This window comes from Asparagus officinalis, chromosome 6, assembly GCF_001876935.1.
Source record: "Asparagus officinalis chromosome 6, Aspof.V1, whole genome shotgun sequence".
NCBI classification, from domain to species: Eukaryota; Viridiplantae; Streptophyta; class Magnoliopsida; order Asparagales; family Asparagaceae; genus Asparagus; species Asparagus officinalis.
Window position 1 is genome coordinate 26,155,566 of NC_033799.1, and position 8,253 is coordinate 26,163,818.

Consider the following 8,253-nt stretch of genomic DNA (forward strand, 5'->3'; position numbering starts at 1 on the left):
CACAAGTTCAACATACACGTTTGTATGAAACTTGCAACTAATTTTTGCTAACGTGGCAGCCATGTGATCTCCTCAACAATATTTTACCGTTTGTATGAAACTTGCAACTAATTTTTGCTAACGTGGCAGCCATGTGATCTCCTCAACAATATTTTACAGGAATTTACAAAAAGAACATAGATTGATGACTTTGATAATATTAATGAATGTGGTTGACGACTTCTAAATATTAATGATCCGAAAGGACCAAAAAGATACTTGGCTAGCACATGAGGGACCTACAACGAAGTTTTGCCAAAAATCTATATGCATTATTAGATTATCCATCATTTACCATCCTTTTAAAGAAAATATCTAATAAACTGAACCTAACCACCACAGGAAACGCGTATAAAATGAATCAAGGCGCTCGCTCCTCGCTCTCTCCGATTCCTTAAAAAAAGGCCGCTCTTTTTTCCCCGCTCCACTAAACCACGAACAAATTCTCGCCTTAAAAATCTAGGGTTATAGTTTCGGTCTCGTCTGCAACTCCATGGAAAAGCTCTTATTACCCCCTCGAGCCCCGTTCGCTTTTTTGCCACCCTTTTCCTCCTCTCCCTCTTCGACTTCGATCAGTAGACGATCAGGCTAGCTAAGATTTCGGATTCAGCCCACCCCTCCTTGGCGATTCGAACCACATAGGGTTTCACTGAGCAGTTCAAAAGGAGTCACGACTATGAAGGTAAAGATCTCCATTCTTGATTTCCTGGCTGGGGAATTTTCACGAACACAAGCCCTGCCTTTTATTGGCTGCATGCTTGTTTTTTGCTTTTTTGTGATTATTTCGTTGCTAAGTTTTCTTAAATCTCATATACTATAATCTTGAAATCTTTCTCAAAAGTGGCATCTTTTGGATTTTTGAATAAAGATAGGATTTTTTATAAGTTTACGGGAAGGAATATTTTGGGATAGAGTATAAAACTTTTAGTAAATAATAAATATCATATGCTACAGGTCACTTTTTTTTCTTCTTCCAGATTTGTAATGTAGGGCTTCCACTATTGTATTTTGAATTTCAGGTTCTAATTTTTTTTTAAATAAATTGAGATGATCCTTTGGCAGTCCCCAATTTATAGTGAGATGTATTTAATCCAATAATTAGGCTTATGAATCTTCAATGATGATTAAGTTTGATCTGGAATGATCTAATTTTTTTTTTTGGTGATCCTTTTTCTTTAATTTTCCTCATATTTGGACAACTAGTTGAATATGTTTTGGCTATATGAACTTTAATGTTTTAGATGGAGCATCATCGTGAAGAGGAGGTTGTTGATCTTGAATCTGTTAGCATTATGGCTCTATCACCTTTAGATGGCCGATATTTGCAGAAAGTCAAGGATTTGCACCCATTCTTTAGTGAATATGGGTTAATCCGTTACCGTGTAATGGTCGAGGTAACTTTCATTAAATTCTCCTGTAAGAATATATTTTTAATAAGTGCTTTTTTATTCAACACCAGTGCACAGTTTTAGTCTTACATTATGTTTTTTTAAGAATAATGGTTTCATATTTAAATGTGGATTATATAATCATTTTTGTAGCGAATGATAAAGAAATGTTTCTGGTAAAGCATGAAGAAACTGTGGTTGTTGATTGGATATCCTTGTTCATCTGGCTTACAAATCATAATATGTCTCAGGTATTTAGATAAATGGTTTAAAGCATTAGTTAGCTCAAAAGGTTTAAAGATGTGCCTAAAATATTATGTGAACCATTGGGATATTTATATTTTATATCTGACAATAGTACCCCTCTTCTAATAAATTTGCATATGATATAGTATTAGCAGTTTCTGTATGAGTCCATCGAACATTGTTTATTTATGTCATGCTTATTAGTGTGCTTTCTTTTACAATCTGACAAAGCGTCCAGCCTCTGCTTTGATATAGGTAGCAGTCTTCTTTAAAACTTATCATAGTGTAGTCATGTCTTGGGTAATGGAGAAAGAGGTAACTTACAAGTAAAAAAAGGTTTACCTCTTTCTCCATTACCCATCATGATTTGACAAAGTTGGCCACTGTAGTTATATTTTTATGTTGGCTACTCAGTGAAAAATGCTAATATGAAGCGATTCTTTTTTAGGTAAAATGGTTGCTAAAATTAACAGAAATACCTGAAATCAAGGAGGTTCAATGCTTTAGCGAGAATGCCAGGTCTTATTTAGAAAGTATAGTTAGTGGCTTTAGTAAAGCTGATGCTCTGGAATTGAAAAAGATTGAAAAAGTAACTAACCACGATGTTAAGGCAGTGTAATACTTCTTGAAACAGAAATGTCAATCCAATGCTGAGATTGCTGAGGTGAGTTTTTGATGTTCCTTGTTGTGGGTACTCTATGCTTCCTCTTTTTATAACTACGACTAACTACGGTTTCAAAGATTTCATTTGATGCTTAATATTTGACATCAGATTCTTCAAAATTCTTTTTTAGGTACTGGAGTTTTTCCATTTTGCTTGTACATCAGAGGATATAAATAATTTAGCCCATGCATTGGAACTGAAGGAGGGATTCAACACTGTCATATTTCCTATGATGATTGAGTTGTTGAATGTAATATGCAAATTAGCGAAGGAAAATGCTCATATCTCCATGTTGTCTAGCACTTATAGATTGATATTTTCAGTTCTAGATGAGAGGCAACTCTTGTTATAACGGAATACCAACTTTTTGTTGATTAGATGTTATCTACAAAAACTTTTATGCTATATAAGCATAATTGAAAATCTTATATTTCCCTTTTATTTGTGTTTACACATAGAAGGACATAGTTTATTGTATATATTGATTTAGAAAAAGAATCAGAAGCTATTAGACTAAGAAAATGCAGAGAATGCTTCAAGGAAAAAGAAAAATTCTTTTTCATTTCCATGAACTAATTTATTTAGAAATCCTAAATTCTTAATGAAATTTATCCTAAATGGAGAAGAGATGCAACTAACAAGAGCACGTTTAGAGAAGGATTAGAGAAGTTGGAGTACTCAAAGAAAAACAAAGTACTCTTGGGTTTAAAAAGTTAAACTTAATCTAAGGTGCACAGGGTAATATTCCACTAAGAATTTTTCTCTAATGTCCTGGAGGTGGCTTTTTTTTGGTTGAAATAACTCAGATTTCTGGTTTGTCATTTCGGCAAAATTTTTTTATACAAAAGAAAGCTTCTTTTTCGGGGGGGAGGGGAGGGGGCATATATAGAAATAATTAAATAATGCATACATGCTAAAACTCACGAATTTTCTACATGGGGCTATGTATAATTGCTGGTTTGATAAAGATTATACTGTCTATCTTCGTTCATATATGTTTGCAGGACATGTTCTACATTCCTTTTTTCATGAGTTTTTAGCTTGATGCTATGAAATAAATTGAATGGAACCTTTTCAATCTGAAGGATAAAAATAATATAATCATGTCTTTGTTTCTTATTTAGTCCGACATCAGAAAATGAGTGAGAAGTTAAGTTGCTCAAATAGGTATGCACAAGACTCAAGTGTAACACGGCTAGTTGATTTTGGCAGTAGGATGAGCCAAACGTGTTACACTTGGTGGGTCCCATGACTTGTACTATACCAATGGGCCCGGCGGCCCGAGGCATGACAAATTGTATCATAGCAGTTGTGAGTCAGAAGTGTGGAGCTATGTGCTATGCGGGGTTAAGTGCTATATTGCGTGAGTGCAGTAGGAGCCACCTCTAGAGTCCACATAACCTAGTGATACTGGGATGTGCCAATTATCATGTCACGATGAGGACGTCGCTTATGTAAGGTGGGGTGTTTGTGACACTCCTATTTAGTCTAACATTAGGAAATGAGTGAGAATTTAAGTGGCTTAAATTATTTAAGTGTAACATCGGTTAGTCGATTTTGGTAGTAGATTGAGCCAAATAACATGTTACACTTGTTGGGTCCTACGGCTTGTACCGCACCAATGGGCGCGTCAGGCCGAGGCGTGACATGGCCAATATTAGAAGCGGACATATACTAAGTTGACTGCTCAAAGCATGCAGCTAAAATATCATATTGATAATTTTCATCGTTATGCTATAGGAATAAATGATTTGCTTTTGTAATAGGTTTATGTGGTTTAGCTCTGATATCTTCTAACTCCCTTTGTAGCCTGCTTAACCCACTACTTTGGGAAAGGAGATGGTAAATTTTTCTTTCAGACTAAGTGAAGTAGGGAAGACCTTTACAGAAGTGCAAATATTGGGCAAGTGTGCTAGAGCTGTTGGAAACTACAATGCACATAAAGTTGCATGTCCTGATATTGATTGGCCAACTATTGTGGCTGAGTTCGTGACCTCTTTGGGGTTAGGTTTCAACCCTTACATGACACAGGCATGTTTATTTACTTCTACTACTTTTCTCTTCGCAAGGTTTTACCTATCTGTTTCATTTCAGCTTGATGGATCTTTTTTTGCGTGATTAAGTAGTACATAGACGATTTTGATATGGTTTTTTCTTTGTGGATGACTTGGATAGCTTTCATTAATGGGAGGAGTACTTTATTTACCTGTACTTTTTTGACACTGCTACTTGTATTCATTGTTCTCTGCTTGAACTAGTTTACTAGTAAACAGTCCTCGTGAAGATTTAGGCAACTATACAAACTGAAAAAGTGTATAACTAATAGAGCCTCAGGAATTTCTTTAATATGAGTTTTGAAATTGACTCAGGTGACTGAAATGTAGGTTTTTTTTGCCATTTCATGTTTCAAGAGCTTACAAAAGGCGATTCATATAGTAAGTAGATACTATCATGTGCATGCTTGATAATAAGTAGATACACTTGCAGGTTATCCATCGATCTTGGAATTATAGTACCTTTATCAATTAGCCTATTCTGTACAAACCAGTTAGTGCATAAATAATAATGGAATTGCAGTGCCAGCTAATAATTTTGTTAAGTTTGTGTTGTCTGAAAGGTTACGTCAATGTGGCCTATGAATGGAATGGCACTTGACTTGCATGCTGTAGGCTGTCTAAAAATCACAATGGATAGCTGATCCTTATCAAGTCCCGACAATAGAAGTCGCAATCAGACGACTTTCTAATCACTGCAACCGCTACAAACACGACCTCATTTCTGAGATGATTGATCTTGATGGCTGTGACAACAGCATGACTAATACTATATTAGCAACTATTAGAGATGCTGATGAGCAGTGTAATGATTTTAGAAATAAAAGGGTGGGACTTAGCTGGTGAGTTGCTTAGTAGAGAGCTGTGGGCAAATATTCATCTAAAAACACTATGGATATTGATTCCCGTCAAATTCCAACAACGAAAGCTACAATCAAATAGCTTTCGCGCTGACAATCGAAAGCTGCAGACAGAGGACTTTTCACACAGATCGAGAAGAGTTACAATTCGACGACGCTTCCGATAGCTGATGAAAACTCTGTTCAGTGGCTTTCACAACTAACAGTGAGAGTTACAATCTGACGACTCTCATATTCTATAACAGGCAAAGATCAATAAGCAATAGCCTTTGCAATGTTATAATGGACGAGGTTACAAGCCGACAATCTCTCTCAAACACAGAAATTCACTTCTGCGTTTCTCAAATTCAAAACGCACACAACCTGTGCGTTCCTCAATAGACATCGAACTCTGTAACGCAGAGTTAAATCACAAAACGCACACGTAACATGCGTTCTTCGACAGACTTAACCGTGTCCCAAACTCTGGACGCAGAGTTGAACTTCAACGCATCAGTGACCTGTGCGTTTCCAATTCCAGAACGCATGCGGACTGTGCGTCTCAAATCTCTAACAGAGATTTAACTCTGCGTCTCAAGCCTTGGACGCAGAGTTACGGACCAGAACGCTAACTGGGGCGTTTTGACTTGTTCAAACACAAGCTGAACGGCCTCATAACCGTTTATCCCACGTTCTGAGGGATTCTCGCCCACATAGGAGCGGAAATAGGGGTTGGTTACACCCCTTATCCCCCTATAAATAACCGACTTACTCAACTGAGTAAGGGGTTGATCGGTTTCTAGCAGTAAAACCGCATAGGGTTGAGGGGAGCTGGCATCAAAAACCTCCTAAGGTCAACAAATCTCAGCAGTTCAACAGCACGAAGAAGGAGATCTTTTGGAGATCAAGGAACTGATCAACGATCAGTTAATCAAATCCCAGAGGATTCTTTCATCAACGGCATAATCCACTTGGCAATTAACCGAATCTTCGGTTCCAACAACTCTGTTACAGAGTTTCAACTCGCTCTGAGTTTTGAAACTCATTTAAGAGTTCGTGATTAAGCTCGCAACCCAAATTAATCACATCAAACCAGATATTCGGTTTTCAACAACTCTTATCAGAGTTTTCAACTCGTTCTGAGTTCTTTACACTCGTCAAGAGTTCTAAACCAAATTCATCAAATAAGTCAATTGTTGCAGTGAATTAAGACGGTCGGATCGTCAACGGAGAGCAAGTTCGACACGATCAATCGAAGGAGGCACTCCACCGCTACCAAGAAGAACCCAGTTTTAAACAAAGGGGAGAATCAAATTCATTCTCCTCTCTTTTGTAATCGGAATCCAAATTGTAATCGATTTTGAGAGAATACAAGTCAAATTTTCTTTCTTTGTCTTTTTACATCAAATTTCCAACAAACAAAAGATGGCGACTCTGCTGGGGACTAGCTTCTCTGACGAGGAAGTGGTGGCGCAATCCGACGTTCACCTTACTGGAACCACTGTCAAAACTCTCGTCGTAGAGTTCGACCAAGCCAAGTATGAGGAGGCCCTCTACTCTGGGTCGCTTAGCCCTAAAGCTAGGCGTGATACCCACAGGACCTCTAAGGAAGTCATCACTACTGCTGAGATGCCAAAGAAAGCCCTCTCCTTTGGCCAAGACCTTAAACTCGCTCTCGGCACATAATAGGTCAAAAGAGACCTATGTCGGAGGAAAACCCAACCAACGCCGACGATGCTGCGGCCAAGGCCTTGAAACAGGCCAAGAAAAATGCTGCTCGACGAAGGAGAAGATCCTTACGGCGAGCATACTTGCGGAATAGCCGAGCTACTGCCCAACGCAAAGACTGCGTTTCTCAGCCTTTGACTGAACTGTGCGTTTCTGCCCTAGAACGCACACTTCGTGGTAATGAACCCGACTATGAGCCTCGGGTTATCCAACTCAAACGCGACCCTCATGAGCCTCGGGTTATCCAACTCAAACGCGACCCTCAGTGGCGCGTTGTTCAACATAGACGCACACCTCATGAGTGCGTCCCAAAATGTGACCTCCAAAGGCACGTTCAACCATTCAAACGCACGCCACAGCCGTGCGTTCAGTCAAAACAAGACCCTCAAGGGTCTGTTCAAACAACCAAACGCACACCACAAGGGTGCGTTCATCCAAAACAAGACCCCCAGGGGTCTGTTCAATCATCTAAACGCACACCACAGGCGTGCGTTCAATCAAAACCCGACCCTCAGGGGTCTGGGTCATCAACCAAACGCACATCACAAGTGTGCGTTCAAATAAAGAACGACCCTCAAGGGTCTGTTTCATTATCAAAACGCACACCTCAAGTGTGCGTTCAACCAAAACAAGACCCGCAAGGGTCTGTTTCAACATCAAAACGCACACCACAAGTGTGCGTTCAATTAAGACAAGGTCCACAAGGATCTAGTCCATCAGTCAAACACAGGCCTCGACCTCGTGTTTATAAACCTAAACGTGACCCTCGTGTTTCGTCTCAAGAACACGACATGGTCCGTAAGGTTCAAGAGGGACAACATGGATTTAAGGTCCATGTCCGACCCATCCAAGGGCAGGGGGTTCCATCCCCACCTTCACGAAATCTTTCCCAGGTCTCCGACTTGCGTGAATTACTGTCAAGAGGAAGGCCAACACAGCAAGTGGCTCATTCATGCCAATGTGAGCGGCTCATATCCGCTGTCCTCTCCGAATGCAGCTGTTGCTCACCGACGCCTAGGCAATCGGTGTTTAATAGGTTGACGAATGTTGCTAGACCTCCCAAACGACAACGGTGACAGAAGAAGACCTCTGAAATCGACTATCCTGAGGTTACTATCAACATGATCGGCAGAGGAAGGGCCTCACATTCCGATTCTGACGAGTCACAAAGAAGTCATTCCCCAACTGTTAGGGAAAATTGTGACCAGTTTGAAGGAATATATAAGCATACTCGGACTCGGACAGGAGCTATTCGCCCGGTTAACTATCAAAAGTTAGCCAAAGGGATTACAACA

At 39.5% G+C, this 8,253-nt stretch overlaps 1 pseudogene; it reads left to right on the forward strand.

Annotated features, from left to right (window-relative positions):
* LOC109845939 lies at positions 716–4,455 on the forward strand (annotated as a pseudogene).